This window comes from Leuciscus leuciscus, assembly GCF_965113295.1.
Source record: "Leuciscus leuciscus genome assembly, chromosome: 19".
In the NCBI taxonomy this organism is placed as follows: domain Eukaryota; kingdom Metazoa; phylum Chordata; class Actinopteri; order Cypriniformes; family Leuciscidae; genus Leuciscus; species Leuciscus leuciscus.
Window position 1 is genome coordinate 6875815 of NC_138743.1, and position 21309 is coordinate 6897123.

Here is a 21309-nt window from a genome sequence, read left to right on the forward strand (position 1 = left end):
TTGTGAGTTTTGTTTTCGTTTAAGTCGCAGACAGTCCACAACAACGTGTCCTTTCTTGTGGCAATAAAAACAGTCACGTTCCTCACCAACTCTTGGTGCATTATTTTTCAAGCGCACGAATTGTGTGTTAGATAAAGATGGAACAGCAGGTGCATTTTCTACACGTGAATGAACAAAGATATTTTTGTGGGTTAAAATGAATTTGTCAGCTAAAACAGCGGCCTTTGATAAAGAATCTACCTTTTGTTCGTTTAGGTAAACAACCACTTTCTCCGGTAAGCAATTCTTAAATTCTTCCAAGAGAACAAGCTCACGCAACGAATTCAAATCTGCCACATTGTTAGCTACACACCACTTATCAAAAAGCGTGCCCTTCTCTCTAGCAAATTCCACAAAAGTTTGATTAGGAGTTTTCCTGTGCGTCCTAAACTTCTGTCTGTACGCCTCAGGAACTAGTTCATATGCACGAAATATCGCTGATTTGACTGAATCATACTTCAAACTTTCTTCAAGTGACAAAGTGGAGTACACCTCTAAAGCTTTTCCCACAAGTTTACACTGCAGTAACAAAGACCAGAATTCAGGTGGCCAACGCAAAGAAGTCGCAATCCGTTCAAACGCATTAAAATACGAGTCAACTTCTGATTCTCTGAATTGTGGAACAAGAGCAATGTACTTACTCACGTCAAAATTGAGACTGGATGATTTCGACACCGAAGAAACATTTGAAGGAGAAACTGGAACTGGCTGATTAGCCTCCGCAGCCTTCCTTGAAGCGTCCAACTCGAGCTGGCGCAGCCTCACTTGCGTCTCAGCCTCGATTTCAAGTTTGCGTATCTGCAAACGTAGGTCAAGTTCAGCCCGACGGGTGTGCTCTTGGGAATCATAATGTAGACGTGCCAGACGAACTTTCAGCCGCGCATCGTCTCGCGAACCCAGAGAGAGCGGAGAGAACGGTTCAAAGGGTGGCAGTCCAACACCAGCATCTGCAACGGCCTCCACCCCTGCATCTGCATCGGTTCTGCCACTACACACGTTCTTATCTCTCATTTCAAAAGAAGCAAACACCTCATCACCAGGGCTTAGATGATCAGCCGTCTCCTCCATTTCAATATTTGGCATGAGAAGTACATTAAGCTCAAGTAACTGGTCTATTATCTTTTGCTTAATTTCGGCTTTACAATCCTGTTTGTTAATTTTCAATTTAAAATGATCAGCCACCAAAAACAAGTCCTGTGTCCGACAAACGTTAAGCAGCTCCAACGACGGACTCTTAACAAATTCCTCTAAACTGAAAATTTTAAATTAAAGTGTCACGTGCTCAAAAGTGCTACAAAACTACTACATACTATGACAAACTTACCTAAAGTCACACTAGCCTACTACACAGCCAACAATTCTATTTCCACCACCATAGCTATTTCTTTTGTCATTTTGTTTACCTCCCAAGGGTTTAACAATCCATCCGGTAATATCTACCCCGAAAATATACCAAATAATCCTGGACGAGCCCCCATTAAATGTTTCATTGCCATTTAAAGTGAAATAACTGAACATAAACATACAAGCTTGATAAAAATGATCATTCTAGAAGAAAACTTCAGATGGCACTTAGAGGCTTTTGCATCTGAAATCTTCACACACACACACACACACACACACACACACACACACACACACACACACATACACATACACATACACATACACATACACACACACACACACACACACACACACACACACACACATACATACATACATATATATATATATACAGTGGCGTAACTTTGTTTTAAAAAGTGGGTGGGACAGGTGGGGTGGGGTGGGGTGGGGGGGTTGCTAATAAAATGCTAAATCAGATATATGAACAATAACATTACGATGACCTTCAATCGATTTAAATAGTAGGCTACATGGGGTTTAATTTGTCGTTTAATGAGATGTAACATGATATATGTATCCGCTGCTTGACTAACGTGTATCTTAATGGTCCAGTGGTAGAACTTTCGCCAACCGTGTCAGAGGTTCTGGGTTCTAATCTGCTCTCGCATAGTTTTTTTTTTTTTTTTTTCTCATATAATTTTTTTTTTTTCTCATCAAAACCGTTTATGTTCATCAGTGGTTGTATATCAAGCAGGGGCACGTTTGTGTGCATTATGTTTTGTGATTTCACCAGAACGAATAGAGAGTATCCGCAACGGACTGAAGCGCGCGTCCGAGTGAAGACTGTGCGGTCCACCGAAAACACTGTATCCGCGCCACTGATCGCAGCGCCAACGAGCACTTTGATCACTTGATTTAAAAAACACATTTGAGCGCTAGATCGTCTTTTATTTAAAAAACGAACGAAATGAATGCTCTGCCAGTTAACTGGAGATGTTTTATTTATTTGTAGAATTGGTACATTCGTGCCGCGAGATGTTTTAAAAAGTGATGGGGACAATATCGACCCTGGCAAAAAGTGGTGGGGACATGTCCCACCCGCAAATTACGCCTATGTATATATATATATATATATATATATATATATATATATATATATATATATATATATATAAAATATGTGCATAGTTGTACATTTTGTGCATTATAAACTGTATGTCATGAAAACCAAGGAAATGTATATAAAAAAAACAAAAACAAATTTTGACACACAAGAACCATCCCACTTTCCTTACAGATACACTAAGAATATGAGTAATACTAATGAATAAACAGTAAGCCTATAAGGTAAGGCTATTCATTTGCAGTCCTATTTTTTGTTAACACATTAAAGTTGGTATGATCCACCACAGTAATTTAAAAATATACCAAATAACACAAGGTGAAAGTGAAAATGTGGCTTTTTGGGGTTAGGAATATGATAAATACACAATACTAAAATGGACTAATGCTGATGAATAGATCGAACATTATACCTGCATGCAAATCCTTCCCAGCTATCACACAAAATACAGTTATTTGATTTATTGATAGGATTACATTACTTTTATTCAGGGACGTCACTAGGATTGGAAGACCAGGGGGGCTTAGCCCCCAGAGTATTTGTAACTTTGTTTATAGAAAATCTTACAGTGAATTTGAGTAAAAAACAACTATGTATAGGCCTATGTTTAGCTGTATTTGTCTCTTCAACCCCGTTACCATCTTCAACCCTTACCCTAGTCTCAACCCCGTCACACCTACATTTTTATTTAAAAAAAAATTAAGTTTATGAATAAGTAATTTAATGTTTGTTGAACTTAGTCAGAAATGTTCAGAGCAATCATAAGAATACTGATGTTAGTTCAAATTCTGAAGTTAAGCCACATCTTTGATCAAAAATGAAAGGGTTCCTGTCACAAAAAGTGCCCATTTCAGGCTTTAGTATAGCATTTAAGTGTAAAATTATATGTAAATGTTATGGTGCATGGTACAATTTCTGGTAAGCTACGCTTTTTTATTATTTCAATTCAATTCAATTCTTGTGATTTGATTTAATATTCACTCATTTGGATAAATATTAGGTACACAAGATGGGCGTTAATTTTTCTCAAGAAAAAAAAAAACTCACCTAATGCTGTAAACATACAGAGAGCCCTATCAGCTGGTAGTATTATTTAAGGTTAAAAATAACTCAAATTAAATATAATGCGTTTTATATATATATTATTCCATTACCTACTGACAATGTAACTACGATGTTGCATGCTGGTAACTTATTTAGCTTTTTATACATAGTGAAGTGATAGGTTATACAGAACATGCCTCTGCAAGTTATGAATATAATGTTAGAATAATGACACTGACATGCTGACCTGACAAACTCTTATCTGACTGCAGATACTGAATCAGGACAACACATTTTTCTCATGCACTCTTATGGAAGTAAAATAATGTCAAATGTTTTTGAAACAAAAAAGCCTGTTGAATTGCACTACTTGAAGAAAATAGGCATTGCATTAACCATGCTTGCATTTTAATTAGAGGTGGGCATAGATTAATTTTTTTAATCTAGATTAATCTAGATTAATTTTGAAATTAATCTAGATTAATCTAGATTAAAATGGCTCATTTGAATTCTGCCGAAGGCATTCAGAATATGTGTGCTACCCAAATAATGACTATAAAAGTAAGTCTTTGAGAACGGGTTTCTCAAGCCAGGTGGCGCATTAGACCAGGGGCTCATCTCCTGTTTCCAAAATGCATCACAAACTGCTTGAGAAAGCTGTTCTACTCATAGACTGTAAAAGGTTACTACTGTACTGTTACCGTCCGTAGGCAACATTAGGTAGGCCTATGTTATTATCAACTACTATAGGCTATCAATTAGGGATGGGCGATATGGCCTAAAATCTATATTGTGATATACATTGCAGCCTCTTGCGATAACGATATACAGTATATTATAATAAAACCATTTCAGAACAGATTACACAGACCCATGCTAAACTGCTAAATGTTTTGTTTTTTAAAGGGTGTATGTAGTTTTGAGAACATATATTGTGCAAAACTGTAAGTATACAACATCATTTTGCAGATAAATAAAATTTAAGTACACTAGCTGCAGAGACTTAAGCAGGTCTAATGTTTATTATGGCTTGGAGCTTATGAAACCCCAAATTTAAAATTAGAATATTGTCTAACTGATGTCTTTTCAGTTAAAAAGAAACACAACAATGATTCTTAAAATCGAGATTATGTGCTACACCACTAAGATATATTGGAATGGGAATAATACGCGCGCGCTGGTATTCAGTGATATCATGTTTCGTTTTGAATTTGAGGTGGTAGAACGGATTAGTCAGCCCGGTATCACCCCAAAACGTCATATACTGACGCGTCTTGACCATGCGTCAACATACGACGAAAAGGGTACCCCTTTAACGTCAATATGAGACGCAGACAGAAGCGCACCAGCAGCGCCTCCTAGCGGTACCATAACGCATACCTAAACCTACCCATAACCCGAATCGTCACACATGGACGTTAGGGGGTACCCTTTTCGTCGTATGTTGACGCATGGTCAAGACGCGTCAGTATATGACGTTTTGGGGTGAGACTGTGTTAGATTAGTCGTGTGTTAACTTACCGAACTGTTACCCCACACACTCTGTATTGCTGCTGCTCGTCTGACGGCTTAAACCCGAACCAAGTCCAAATAATGGATGTTGCACCGATCTTTTTCACCAGCTTTCACGTTCAGCCGTGTTTACTTAAGATGACGACGAATATGCGTTGCAGCCGGGTGTACCTCGCGGCCGCGGGTAGATTGCGTCATCATAGCTTGTGTAGTATAGAGCCATCTCCCAACCCAACTTGGAGAATAGATTAACGGCGATATTTTTTTTATCGCGCGATAAGAGTCTCGCGTTAACGCAGCACGTTAACGCCGATAACGGCCCACCACTAATTTTAATGCATTGTATTTTTAGGGCTTGCATTTTTATGGGCTGAAATTCAACATGGTTGAATATTTCAGCTGTGAATATTTCAATTAAAACCATTTCAAACACATTTTCATTATTAAAAATTCAATAATCCATATTCACCTTTCATATTTCACTTCCAAAATATTAAAACTGTTTAAAAATACAACCTATAATATTCAACAGGCAATTTTCGGTCCATTTTATTTGGCTATGAAAATTCCCTCACTGTAAAAAAAAATTACATCCCCAAGTCAAAAATTTCAAGTGACCGATAACATCTAAATTTTTCAATTAGTCTGACGTATTATTTCTCTTTGAGCCAATGTTAACAGACTATTGCAACAAGAATTTCACTTGGGCCAATTGAAAAATTTAGATGTTATCGGTCACTTGAAATTTTTGATTTGGGAGGGTTAGAAATTTTTTACAGTGCTTCCACAAATTCAGTGTTTCAAATTCGACAGAAAATACTACGTTGACATCCAGGAACTGCAGGAAAAGCAGTAGATTACAGAGCATACTCTCCATCTGCTGTTAGTCGATCTCACCAGCAGGGGGTGCAAGCGCGTGTTGTTGATGAAGACCAGCAACAGTTAGAGCAAGCCATTGATTCATAAAACTCATTTACAGCAATGCACTGAAGTTAAATTCAGTGTCTTCACTATTACTTTTCCTGTGTAGCCTACATGCATCTTTCTCTACCGTGAACGAGATTATAATGTTATTCCCCGATGCGGATGTACAATGTTACATCCAATGTTACATTTTTGAGGTTGACATATATTTATCTCGGTTGTTTAGTTGCCTTAACTTTATATTGTGGCGATGTGCTGCATGCAGGCTATTAGGGTTTCCCTCAATACTTCAGGATTCCCCTGCTGAACATATACAACGTTTAATGTAGCTTAATGGACTAATTACAGTGATATAAAAGACCAAACTCGCAGGCAAGCAGATGGACTCAGAATAACGCGCAAAGTTTAATGCTGAGCGTTTCCCAGTGATAGACTGGCATAAAGTTGGCTTGACGTTGGACATTCGCACATTTAGGGACCGTCTCTAAAGTGTATACGACTTTGGAATACACGTTTCTAACTTTGATAGCATTTGAATAGAACGACTTACAGTCATAAAACCAACTGTAAAGTGTTCATGAAGTGTCAGGCATAATGCGCACCCTTTGGATTTTTTATATTTATTCAAATAAATTGAAGTTTGCTATTGAAGTTAGAAAAATGAATGCTAATGTTGTATGCAACTTTAGAAACAGTCCATAAATGTGCGAATGTCCAATGTCAAGCCAATTTTACATTTAGTCATTTAGCAGACGCTTTTATCCAAAGCGATTTACAGTTAAACTAACAATAGGAGGACAACAATATGCAAGTGCTATGACTCTTCCCAGTTTAAGCTAATGCAGTACACATAGGCATACTAGAGAGAGAGAGAGAGAGAGAGAGAGAGAGAGAGAGAGAGAGAGAGAGAATTGATCAAGTGTTGATTTTATGCCAGTATATCACGAACAGTGGTGGACAGTAACGAAGTAAATGTAATTCGTTACTGTACTTAAGTAGCTTTTTTGCGTATCTGTACTTTACTGAAGTATTTAAATTTGGGAAGACTTTTACTTTAACTCCACTACATTTCAAAGTCAAATATTTTACTTTTTACTCTACTACATTTTCAAAATCAGTCGTTCCTTTTTATTTATGAGTGGATAAAAACTTAACTGGTCAAACGAGCCACCTATCACAGTAGCCTACAACGTGCACGCTTTGTTTTGAACTTGCCTTGGTGGTATCTACTAAGCGCGAACCAGAGCCGTTAAATATGAGAGTTGCGACCATAGACAGTATATAAGAGGTTGCGACACACACGGCTTGTTCGACTTGTATGACATCAAAGTATAGAGCGAAATCGCGAGAGCGATTGAAAAGCATACAGAGCCGTCTACTCTCTAATCGCTCTTGCAGTATTTTAATGTCATTCACCGATTGGTCTGTGCAGTGTGCCGTTTCAAGTCGAACAAGCCTACTGTGATCTCGCCGCCGCGCGGTCACGTGATTCGTGTAGCTCTCAATAGTTCCAAACAATTTGTGTTGCCAGTAATTTTAAGCGGGGCAGAGAGCAGCAGCTATTATTGCAGCAATTATCGGTAAATACTGACGCATAATGAACATTGCTTATTACCTTGACACTAAAATTACTTGCATATAATAGCATTTTTTTTCTGAGGAGTAGCAGAAACACTGCATTAATACGTTTTGGTGTTTAATTTTGTAGGGAAATTGGCTGCTCCCATAATGTAGTGTGTATATATATATATTCAATGGCATTGTGCAGGTTTATGTGAATGTATCATAACATTAGGATGTTTATAATTATGACCATATACGCTTGTGAAAAATATGTACAGTAAATACTGTAAATGTATTATACCTTATGGGAACAGTCCCCTTCCGTCCAAAATTAAACACACAGAAAATGTATTCAATTCAAATATATATATATATAGACTAATTAATGTCATTTTATTAATAGATTGATGTGCCAAGAGTGACAGAGTCTTCACGTAGACTGAGTTAAGCAAGAGTCTTGTGACAAATTATAATAGGACATTATAGCAATAAAAAAATCATAGTACTTGGATACTTAACGGTACATTTGAAGGCAAATACTTTTGTACTTTTACTCAAGTGAATGTTTAAAGGCAGCACTTCTACTTTTACTTGAGTAATATTTTACCTTGAGTATCTTTACTTTAACTCAAGTACATGGTATGTGTACTTCGTCCACCACTGATCACGAAACGCTCAGCATGAACCTTTGCGCGTTAAGTTCATATTCTGAGTCCATCTGCTTGCCTGTATAGCCTATATAGTAGCCTACAGCCTACATCCCCAATAAGGTGCGAGTTTGGTCTTTCATATCACTGTATTAGTCCATTAAGCTACGTTAAGCGTTTTGTCCAGACGGAAGGGGAATCTTTGAGTAGGCTATGAGGTATTGAGGGAAACCGATTATAATCCCCTTTCATGGTAGAGAAAGCTGATAACATGTAGGCTAACAATGAAGTTATTGAATGAAACATAAACACAGCTTTTGTGTGTTTATCATCTTTTCCACATACATACTGACACAGATAATCATTTTCATTTTATGAATGAATGGCTTGCTCTAACTGTTGCTGGTCTTCGTCAACAACACACGCTTGCACCCCCTGCTGGTGAGATCGACTAACAGCAGAAGGAGAGTATGCTCTGTAATCTACTGCTTTTCCTGCATTTCCTGGATGTCAACGTAGTATTTTCTGTCGAATTTGAACCACTGAATTTGTGGAAGCGAATTTGCAAAGCAAAATAAATTGGACCGAAAATTGCCTGCTGAATATTATAGGTTGTATTTTTAAACAGTTTGAATATTTTGGAAGTGAAAAATGAAAGGTTAATATGGATTATTGAATTTTTAATAATGAAAATGTGTTTGAAATGTTTTTATTTGAAATATTCACAGCTTAAATATTCAACCATGTTGAATTTCAGCTCATAAAAATGCAAGCCCTAAAAATAAAATGCATTAAAATGCAAGCATAGTTAATGCAATGCCTATTTTCTTCAAGTAGTGCAATTCAACAGGCTTTTTTGTTTCAAAAACATTTGACATTATTTTACTTCCATACACTCTTTACTTAAACTGCAGCTGTGTCTGAAATCACCCCCTATAGCCTTAAACATGGCACTATTTTTGGGGACAGCCATTTGTAGTGGTGTCCGAAACCATAGTTGACGTTATCGAGTGCACTCATTCAATCCCACAATGCACCGCAATAACGCTCAATGGCTAGAGAATACCCATAATACACTTTGAGAGTCTTGCGCTGAATGAATTCCCGCATCTGACCAGAAGATGGTGCCCGCAGCTGAATAATCCATCCATCCATTCTCCAAACCCCTGGTCAAATTTGGGTACAACATAATATCTTACAGGTATAAATTCATTTTTAATTGATTATTAAATTGTTAATTGAGGTTTATACATATTTAACGTGTTAGAGTTCAAGACAAATCTTTTCATCTTACTACTGGACCTGCCAGTTTGCTAAGTTTCTAATTATTATTAGACAGCAAGCACAGACTACGCAAAAGCGGCAGCCCTTCAGACGCACTCAATTTGAAAATGATTTTGCTCACTTGTTTTCATTCCCTCCTTCAAGTGAACTATATTAGTGGAGTAACGTAGGGAATAGTGAATGAGGATATAGAGCTGGTAAGTCCCGCCCATCCGTAAAACCCCAAGTGTACCTCTAGGTTGAAAAATCATCAATGCAAGTGAATGTGAGAAAATTATTATTTTCTAATTATTATTATGTTCCATGAATGTGAACATATGTTGTCTGTGAATTTTTTATATAATTTTTCATGTTACGAGTTTGACAGTATATTGTATGATTCTTTGGCTAGCAGTTGTGGAAAAGACATAACGAGAAAGACTACATGTCGCCTATGTGACGTCACCCCATAACACATTTTCCCTCCACTTGTCAAATCACGGTGCTAATGCTGCGATAATCTATGGAGACAGATCGAGATGCCTGTATGTTTTGTACCCAAATGTCACTATTCAAACCAAATGGGCTGTTCTTTCTTCAGATTCCCGTCTGATGTAAAAACTAGGTTGTAGTCCACAAAGTGCTCTCACACAAAGTCTAACCGTATCAAACTTCTACCCGCTGAATTGTAGCATTCTTCACACGAAAAATTATATTAAAAATTCACAGACAACATATGTTCACATTCATGGCAAAATTCAAACGGGACCAGAAAATAATTATTTTCTCACATTCACTTGCATTGACGATTTTTCAACCTAGAGGTCCAGTGGGGTTAGCGGAAGGGGCGGGACTTACCAGCTCTATAGGGGGAGATTTCAGACACAGCCTGCGTCTGACAGAAGAGTCAACAACTTTCACGCACATCTTTCAAAATAAGTCTCGCATCAGAAAAACATTTAGAATTACGTTTTTTGTTGTTGTTTCTTTGACTGCACACTCCACGACCCACTAAAAACGGTCTTGCAACCCAAACACTGGCTTACAGCACCTATCATCAGAGGTGGCCTTTGCCATTTTTATAGGCCCATTCATCTCTATAATTCACTGGATCACGCAGCGCTAATAATGGTGTTGCGGGATCAAGATTGATGGTCCGTGAGTAAACGTTTGCTCTTTCTCGTGTTCGCGCTATTGCGGGCAGAGCTAATAAATGATCAGCGTGACATGGTTCAAACGAGTAGCCGGTTTCATTCTGCTTTTGGAGCATTTGCCGTTTAAAGGGATATTTCACCCTAAAATTAAAATTAAATCATAATTGACTCACCCTGGTGTTGTTCTAATGCCTTATGCCTAGAGCTGGGCGATATAGCCAAAAAATATGTCTGTATTTTTTGTCTGAATGGTATAAAAGACTATGGTATATATTAGTGCTGGGCGGTGTACCGGTTCATACCGAATACCGGTGTTTATTTTTGTTATGATATGAATTTTTAAAATACCGCAATACCGGTGTATGTCGCTTTAATAACGATCAGAACGCGCCGCGGTCCTTTTTCACTGTTGCACTGTGGTGATGCACGTGTTACTAAGCGTGTCTTTGAAGATGGATAGGTTAAACTATAATTGATAGCTGTCAAATTATATTACAGTGTTTCCCATACATTGGTTCACAATATCAACACAGCCTTTTGGAAAATCTATTTGTGGTTGGTATTGACATCGTTGAATAAACGTGAGCACTGCACGTTTCAAAATCAAAACGCGGCACGGGTGTTTTATGTGAATGGATCTGAAGTGAACTGACGGTCTGTAGAAAAGTTTCTTTGTTATTACGATTGAATCTTTCTTTATCTTTCCTGATAAAGCAGCGTTTATGAGCGTTGCTGCTTTGTGTACAGCCGTTACCGGGGAAACCGCTATTTCTGCCGCTCCTAAAGCGCTTCCTGCTGGCACCTCTTTGTAAACAGCCTTGCAAACCTGTATAAATACTAGTGTGGAGTATTTATACAGGTTTTTTTTCTACAATATTCACTCATGACAATAAAATAGGGAGTTCTAAGTCATCTACTGCAGTATTTCCTCTCTCACTCAGTGAAAAATGGGTTTTACACCCAGTCATGCTTAAAAATTTTTTTTTATAAAAAGTCATATACCGTGAAACGTACTCGGTTACCTAATGTAACCTCGGTTCTCTCTAGAAGAGGGAACGAGTATTGCGTAAGTTGCTTACGCTACGGGAAAGTCCTCTTTGAGCTGGAGGACTGAAGCTCTGATGCCATTCCTCACAAAAAGGTGTTGGAAATGCAGAGGGGCTGAAGGGAACCAGCAGAGGCGGGCTGAGGAACTGGCTGATCTTGGAAGAGGAGCTAGGAGAAGGATCGAGGCTGGGAAGGATCATATGGAGCACAGGCCACAAGGGACTGGGCGGAACCAGCGGAGAAACAGGAGATTCAGGGCTTGGCAGAACCAGCGGGGAACCAGCAGGGATCCGGAGATTCAGGGCTGGACGAAACCAGCAGGGATCAGGAGATTCAGGGATGGGCAGAACCAGCGGGGGTAGGAGAAACAGGGAATTTACCTCCTTAAACATCTCCAATAGTTCGTCCATATAATTTACAGAGGCCATATACCATATAATCCAAAGTGGCGGGGTTGTGGGCAGGGCTTCCCTCACAGCCCTCGAACTCCACAAGCACTCCCTCTGTGATGTAGAGGTTGCAGGCTTACGCACCTGGTCAGACTCTCCGTGTGGATCTGGCTCCGGGGCGTTGTCACTTTATGTCCTCGTAGGCTCGGGCTCGTCCATCATGCCAGGCCGATCTCCATAGTCTGCTGTGGGCTCTTGCAACTCCACCGTGCAGCTCGCGGGCAATGGATGGCTGGTCTCTGGATGTGGAGTGGGGCTGGTGTGGTCCTCAGCCAGACAAATGGTGAATGGGGAATCACGGTTCACCAGCACCTACTCCAAAAATGTGGCGAAGTCTTCATTTGTATGGTTGTGATGTCAGAACTAGTCATTCTTTCAAAGGTCATTTTGTAGTGAGGAGTTTTTTTGTTTTTTTTCTAGTTCTGGAAGTTAGAATATGTGTATTATATCACACTCTTTTATTTATTTATCTTTATACGACCAATGCCTTTAAGGTTAGAGGACACATGTTTCAATAAATAACATATTTTTTGTAACTATGGGTTACATTTTCTGCTATCCACTCCTGCTGGACTCCTGTCCTAAAATACAATGTCTTGCTGTGGTTAAAGTGGCAATGTATGTTTTCTAGGTCCTGATGATCCTTACAACATTTTTGGGGAATTTTTTTATCTCATAATATTATCGTAAAAGAGAGAAGTGAACCGTGCTGCTTCTCTCGCGAAAAGTGAATCACAGTTTCCCTGTTCCACAGCATGTTCACTTCTGATGTCACATCTAAACTCCTAAACTCAGGATCAAAGCCGCTATGTTGACAGAGAAAGTTGATGATCAGCGTCATGGTACCAACAAAGTCTGATTGGATTGGTTTGGTTTTGTCAACTCGAAACTAATCCTGTAACCCTGAGTTTTTTAACTACCATCATAGTACGGGCCCCAGAGCAGAAACACAACAACTACAACTGAAGCCCGCCACACAGATTCGAGGTAACCCCTGTACACTAGTCCATGTAACCCATAATTACAAAAAAGTTAAATGTTATTTATTGAAACATGTGTCCTCTAACCCTTAAGGCATATATAAAAATATAAATGATATAATATACAAATTCCAACTTCCAGAACTAAAAATAAATAAATAATCCTCCTCACTCCAAAATGACCAGTTCTAAAATCACAACTATAAAAAGGAAGACTTCGCCACATTTTTGGAGTGGGTGCTGGTCAACTAGCATGCGCATTCTGCGCCTGCGTGTAAAGGAGATAACTGTATTTAAGCAGACATATTCGTCTATATTCATCATTCAAAAAGTGAAAATGAAAACTAACACTATACAAACCATAAACAAAGTAACGCTTGCTTAACGTTTTGAATATCAATCATGCTTATAACGTTCTTTATTCCACTCCGCTCATGTTATTATGAAAATATTTGCGCAGTGGAATGCTCAGGTAAGATGACGTAAGATTAGAACAGCCTTCTGTCTGTACCGTCATTACTTTGCTTGCTTTTATCACTTTTGCTCTTGACTAGAGCCAACGGTGGCGGAACACACCGAAAAAACAAAGCCGGCCGATGTTTGTTTATGATTGATGCGAGAGATTTGGGAGATTTCCCATGTTCACAGGAAGGAATCTGGTTGTTTGTGAATAAATATCTTAGTGTATGGTGTGCTTTCACAACACAGCACCCCACACACTAGAGGAACAACACGGTTAAGTTTATGATTTTTGTGGTCTCTCACATTTTGAAAATCTTGTAAGATTTTTGTTACTGTGGCCCAGCTTTGACTTACAGCCACAGCCTTAGATGAAATCAACTGCAAATAAGAGAACATAAATCTCTCAAAAAATTTATTTTATTCTTACTATTTGCTTTTATTTTTTTCTGTTGTTTTGTTGTGACTTTAGTTGCTTGTTTTGTGATGTTCAGAGTACTGACCCTGACTTTGTTGTTTATGTTACTATGGGTTACATCGACAGATGTAGGAGGGTTAACTCAAACTTCTGAGAGTATATATGAACAAGACTGAGATACTCCATTTATAGTTAGACTAGATGGGGATGTACTATATATATGTAAACCTTTCTTTGGATGTTGCCCTTTACCAAACTACCATTTACAAAATTACTTTGCTTATCCTTTGCCTTATTACAATTAAAAAAATCATCTCATCTGGAGTAGACGTGATGATGTCAAATGTGACTGACTCTGAGAATGTGCTTCTCTGCTATCCACTCCGGCTGGACTCCTGTCCTAAAGTACATCGTCTTATTGTAGTTAAAGTGGCAATGTATATTTTCATGGTGCTGATGATCCTCACAACAGTTTTTGGGAATCTGGTGATCATCATCTCCATCTCTCACTTCAAACATCTACAGTCTCCAACTCATCTGATCGTTCGCTCTCTGGCAGCTTGTGATTGTCTGCTGGGCTCTTTGGTCATGCCGTACAGCATGGTGCGATCTGTTGAAGGCTGCTGGTATCTGGGAGATTTTGTGTGTAAAGTACATTCTAGTTTAGACTTGACCTTCTGTATCTCTTCCATACTGCATCTCAGTTTAATATCTGTTGACAGGTACTGGGCCATTTGTGATCCTTTAAGATACAAAATGAGGGTCACAAACAACACTGTAACTGTATTTACTACATTTACATGGCTGTTTTCATTTGTGTACAGCTTTTCTATTGTGTTTACAGGGATAAATGCAGTTGGACTAGAAATGTTAATATTGCAGGTTTACTGTGTGGGAAGTTGTGTTCTGTTTTTTAACAAACAGTGGGGTCTTATTGCTCCAATTCTCACATTCTTTCTTCCCGGGGCAATCATGAGCTCTCTATATATGAAAATCTTCCATGTTGCAAGAAAACATGCAAAGGTAATGTCAGAAAGAGTGACTGTGGCGGCAGCAGGAGGGTTGAAGAGTTTCTCTGTTCAAAGAGAGAGAAAAGCAGCAAAAACTCTGGCCATTGTCATGGGTGTTTTTTTGTTCTGCTGGCTGCCTTTTTTTACTCTTGCTGCTCTCAGCTCTTTTTTCACACTTTTAACCCCCGCTGATTTTTTTGATGCTTTGGTTTGGTTTGCATATTTTAACTCTACCTGTAATCCTTTGATTTATGGATTTTTCTACCCTTGTTTTCAGAATGCATTTAAGATTCTTATATCGGTGGCATCAAGTATTCAAACACCTTGACTTTTAAATGAATGCTGCTCACACTTTTTTCAGGCATCACAAAGATTTTTCTGTAATTCCTTTATATCCTATAGTTCATTTTGGAAATATATTATGTTTCTTATGAACTTTCTGAATTTACTGGAAGTAATGATCTTAATATTTCTGGTGGAATATATATATATATATATATATATATATATATATATATATATATATATATATATATATATATATATAATAGTTGCATAGTTGTACATTTTGTGCATTATATACAGTATGTCATGAAAACCAAGGAAATTTATTAAAAAAAAATAATAATAAAAAAAATTTTGACACACACAAGAACCATCCCACTTTCCTTAACATACAGATACACTGTAAGAATATTAGTAATACTAATAAATAAACAGTAAGCCTATAAGGTAAGGCTATTCAATTACAGTCCTAGTTTTTGTTAACACATTAAAGTTGGTATGATCCACCACAGTAATTTAAAAATATACCAAATAACACAAGGTGAAAGTGAAAATGTGGCTTTTTGGGGTTAGGAATATGATAAATACACAATACTAAAATGGACTAATGCTGATGAATAGATCGAACATTATACCTGCATGCAAATCCTTCCCAGCTATCACACAAAGTACCAGTTATTTGATTTATTGGTAGGATTACATTACTTTTATTCCATTACCTACTAAATTGACAATGTAACAACGATGTTGCATGCTGGTAACTTATTTAGCTTTTTATACATAGTGAAGTGATAGGTTATACAGAACATGCCTCTGCAAGAATAATGATACTGACATGCTGACCTCTTATCTGACTGCAGATACTGAATCAGGACACATTTTTCTCATGCACTCTTTACTTAAACTGCAGCTGTGTCTGAAATCACCCCCTATAGCCTTAAACATGGCACTATTTGAGGGGACAGCCATTTGTAGTGGTGTCCGAAACCATAGTTGACGTTATCAAGTGCTCTCATTCAATCCCACAATGCACCGCAATAACGCTCAATGGCTAGAGAATACCCATAATACACTTTGAGAGTCTTGCGCTGAATGAATTCCCGCATCTGACCAGAAGATGGTGCCCGCAGCTGAATAATCCATCCATCCATTCTCCAAACCGTCCATTCTCCAAACCCCTGGTCAAATTTGGGTACAACATAATATCTTACAGGTATAAATTAATTTTTAATTGATTATTAAATTGTTAATTGAGGTTTATACATATTTAACGTGTTAGAGTTCAAGACAAATCTTTTAATCTTACTACTGGACCTGCCAGTTTGCTAAGTTTCTAATTATTATTAGACAGCAAGCACAGACTACGCAAAAGCGGCAGCCCTTCAGATGCACTCAATTTGAAAATGAATTTGCTCACTTGTTTTCATTCCCTCCTTCAAGTGAACTATATTAGTGGAGTAACGTAGGGAATAGTGAATGAGGATATAGAGCTGGTAAGTCCCGCCCATCCGTAAAACCCCAAGTGTACCTCTAGGTTGAAAAATCGTCAATGCAAAGTGAATGTGAGAAAATTATTATTTTCTGGTCCCATTTGAATTGTGCCATGAATGTGAACATTTGTTGTCTGTGAATTTTTTATATAATTTTTCATGTTACGAGTTTGACAGTATATTGTATGATTCTTTGGCTAGCAGTTGTGGAAAAGACATAACGAGAAAGACTACATGTCGCCTATGTGACGTCACCCCATAACACATTTTCCCTCCACTTGTCAAATCACGGTGCTAATGCTGCGATAATCTATGGAGACAGATCGAGATGCCTGTGTGTTTTGTACCCAAATGTCACCATTCAAACCAAATGGGCTGTTCTTTCTTCAGATTCCCGTCTGATGTAAAAACTAGGTTGTAGTCCACAAAATGCTCTCACACAAAGTCTAACCGTATCAAACTTCTACCCGCTAAATTGTAGCATTCTTCACACGAAAAATTATATTAAAAATTCACAGACAACATATGTTCACATTCATGGCAAAATTCAAACGGGACCAGAAAATAATTATTTTCTCACATTCACTTGTATTGACGATTTTTCAACCTAGAGGTCCAGTGGGGTTAGCGGAAGGGGCGGGACTTACCAGCTCTATAGGGGGAGATTTCAGACACAGCCTGCGTCTGACAGAAGAGTCAACAACTTTCACGCACATCTTTCAAAATAAGTCTCGCATCAGAAAAACATTTAGAATTACGTTTTTTGTTGTTGTTTCTTTGACTGCACACTCCACGACCCACTAAAAACGGTCTTGCAACCCAAACACTGGCTTACAGCACCTATCATCAGAGGTGGCCTTTGCCATTTTTATAGGCCCATTCATCTCTATAATTCACTGGATCACGCAGCGCTAATAATGGTGTTGCGGGATCAAGATTGATGGTCCGTGAGTAAACGTTTGCTCTTTCTCGTGTTCGCGCTATTGCGGGCAGAGCTAATAAATGATCAGCGTGACATGGTTCAAACGAGTAGCCGGTTTCATTCTGCTTTTGGAGCATTTGCCGTTTAAAGGGATATTTCACCCTAAAATTAAAATTAAATCATAATTGACTCACCCTGGTGTTGTTCTAATGCCTTATGCCTAGAGCTGGGTGATATGGCCAAAAAATATGTCTGTATTTTTTGTCTGAATGGTATAAAAGACTATGATATATATTAGTGCTGGGCGGTGTACCGGTTCATACCGAATACCGGTGTTTATTTTTGTTATGATATGAATTTTTAAAATACCGAAATACCGGTGTATGTCGCTTTAATAACGATCAGAACGCGCCGCGGTCCTTTTTCACTGTTGCACTGTGGTGATGCACGTGTTACTAAGCGTGACTTTGAAGATGGATAGGTTAAACTATAATTGATAGCTGTCAAATTATATTACAGTGTTTCCCATACATTGGTTCACAATATCAACACAGCCTTTTGGAAAATCTATTTGTGGTTGGTATTGACATCGTTGAATAAACGTGAGCACTGCACGTTTCAAAATCAAAACGCGGCACGGGTGTTTTATGTGAATGGATCTGAAGTGAACTGACGGTCTGTAGAAAAGTTTCTTTGTTATTACGATTGAATCTTTCTTTATCTTTCCTGATAAAGCAGCGTTTATGAGCGTTGCTGCTTTGTGTACAGCCGTTACCGGGGAAACCGCTATTTCTGCCGCTCCTAAAGCGCTTCCTGCTGGCACCTTTTTGTAAACAGCCTTGCAAACCTGTATAAATACTAGTGTGGAGTATTTATACAGGTTTTTTTTCTACAATATTCACTCATGACAATAAAATAGGGAGTTCTAAGTCATCTACTGCAGTATTTCCTCTCTCACTCAGTGAAAAATGGGTTTTACACCCAGTCATGCTTAAAAAAATTAAATAATAAAAAGTCATATACCGTGAAACGTACTCGGTTACCTAATGTAACCTCGGTTCTCTCTAGAAGAGGGAACGAGTATTGCGTAAGTTGCTTACGCTACGGGAAAGTCCTCTTTGAGCTGGAGGACTGAAGCTCTGATGCCATTCCTCACAAAAAGGTGTTGGAAATGCAGAGGGGCTGAAGGGAACCAGCAGAGGCGGGCTGAGGAACTGGCTGATCTTGGAAGAGGAGCTAGGAGAAGGATCGAGGCTGGGAAGGATCATATGGAGCACAGGCCACAAGGGACTGGGCGGAACCAGCGGAGAAACAGGAGATTCAGGGCTTGGCAGAACCAGCGGGGAACCAGCAGGGATCCGGAGATTCAGGGCTGGACGAAACCAGCAGGGATCAGGAGATTCAGGGATGGGCAGAACCAGCGGGGGTAGGAGAAACAGGGAATTTACCTCCTTAAACATCTCCAATAGTTCGTCCATATAATTTACAGAGGCCATATACCATATAATCCAAAGTGGCGGGGTTGTGGGCAGGGCTTCCCTTACAGCCCTCGAACTCCACAAGCACTCCCACTTTGACGTAGAGGTTGCAGGCTTACGCACCTGGTCAGACTCTCCGTGTGGATCTGGCTCCGGGGCGATGTCACTTTATGTCCTCGTAGGCTGGGGCTCGTCCATCATGCCAGGCCGATCTCCATAGTCTGCTGTGGGCTCTTGCAACTCCACCGTGCAGCTCGCGGGCAATGGATGGCTGGTCTCTGGATGTGGAGTGGGGCTGGTGTGGTCCTCAGCCAGACAAATGGTGAATGGGGAATCACGGTTCACCAGCACCTACTCCAAAAATGTGGCGAAGTCTTCATTTTTATGGTTGTGATGTCAGAACTAGTCATTCTTTCAAAGGTCATTTTGTAGTGAGGAGTTTTTATTATTATTTTTTTTGTTCTGGAAGTTAGAATATGTATATTATATCACACTCTTTTATTTATTTATCTTTATACGACCAATGCCTTTAAGGTTAGAGGACACATGTTTCAATAAATAACATATTTTTTGTAACTATGGGTTACATTTTCTGCTATCCACTCCTGCTGGACTCCTGTCCTAAAATACAATGTCTTGCTGTGGTTAAAGTGGCAATGTATGTTTTCTAGGTCCTGATGATCCTTACAACATTTTTGGGGAATTTTTTTATCTCATAATATTATCGTAAAAGAGAGAAGTGAACCGCGCTGCTTCTCTCGCGAAAAGTGAATCACAGTTTCCCTGTTCCACAGCATGTTCACTTCTGATGTCACATCTAAACTCCTAAACTCAGGATCAAAGCCGCTATGTTGACAGAGAAAGTTGATGATCAGCGTCATGGTACCAACAAAGTCTGATTGGATTGGTTTGGTTTTGTCAACTCGAAACTAATCCTGTAACCCTGAGTTTTTTAACTACCATCATAGTACGGGCCCCAGAGCAGAAACACAACAACTACAACTGAAGCCCGCCACACAGATTCGAGGTAACCCCTGTACACTAGTCCATGTAACCCATAATTACAAAAAAGTTAAATGTTATTTATTGAAACATGTGTCCTCTAACCCTTAAGGCATATATAAAAATATAAATGATATAATATACATATTCTAACTTCCAGAACTAAAAATAAATAAATAATCCTCCTCACTCCAAAATGACCAGTTCTAAAATCACAACTATAAAAAGGAAGACTTCGCCACATTTTTGGAGTGGGTGCTGGTCAACTAGCATGCGCATTCTGCATGTAAAGGAGATAACTGTATTTAAGCAGACATATTTGTCTACATTCATCATTCAAAAAGTGAAAATGAAAACTAACACTATACAAACCATAAACAAAGTAACGCTTGCTTAACGTTTTGAATATCAATCATGCTTATAACGTTCTTTATTCCACTCCGCTCATGTTATTATGAAAATATTTGCGCAGTGGAATGCTCAGGTAAGATGACGTAAGATTAGAACAGCCTTCTGTCTGTACCGTCATTACTTTGCTTGCTTTTATCACTTTTGCTCTTGACTAGAGCCAACGGTGGCGGAACACACCGAAAAAACAAAGCCGGCCGATGTTTGTTTATGATTGATGCGAGAGATTTGGGAGATTTCCCATGTTCACAGGAAGGAATCTGGTTGTTTGTGAATAAATATCTTAGTGTATGGTGTGCTTTCACAACACAGCACCCCACACACTAGAGGAACAACATGGTTAAGTTTATGATTTTTGTGGTCTCTCACATTTTGAAAATCTTGTAAGAAAATCTGTTACTGTGTCCCAGCTTTGACTTACAGCCACAGCCTTAGATGAAATCAACTGCAAATAAGAGAACACATTAAATCTCTCAAAACATTTCTTTTATTCTTACTATTTGCTTTTATTTTTTTCTGTTGTTTTGTTGTGACTTTAGTTGCTTGTTTTGTGATGTTCAGAGTACTGACCCTGACTTGTTTGTGTTACTATGGGTTACATCGACAGATGTAGGAGGGTTAACTCAATCTTCTGAGAGTATATATGAACAAGACTGAGATACTCCATTTATAGAGTTAGGCCAGATGGGGATGTACTATATATATGTAAACCTTTCTTTGGATGTTGCCCTTTACCAACCTATCA

General features: G+C 38.7%; 1 pseudogene across 1 annotated transcript; it reads left to right on the forward strand.

Annotated features, from left to right (window-relative positions):
* Nucleotides 1–14302: 14302 nt before the first annotated feature.
* Nucleotides 14303–15318, forward strand: LOC309482340 (trace amine-associated receptor 4-like; annotated as a pseudogene). The gene has a single exon. The product of its transcript is annotated as a trace amine-associated receptor 4-like (transcript).
* The last annotated feature ends 5991 nt before the right edge of the window (nt 15319–21309 follow it).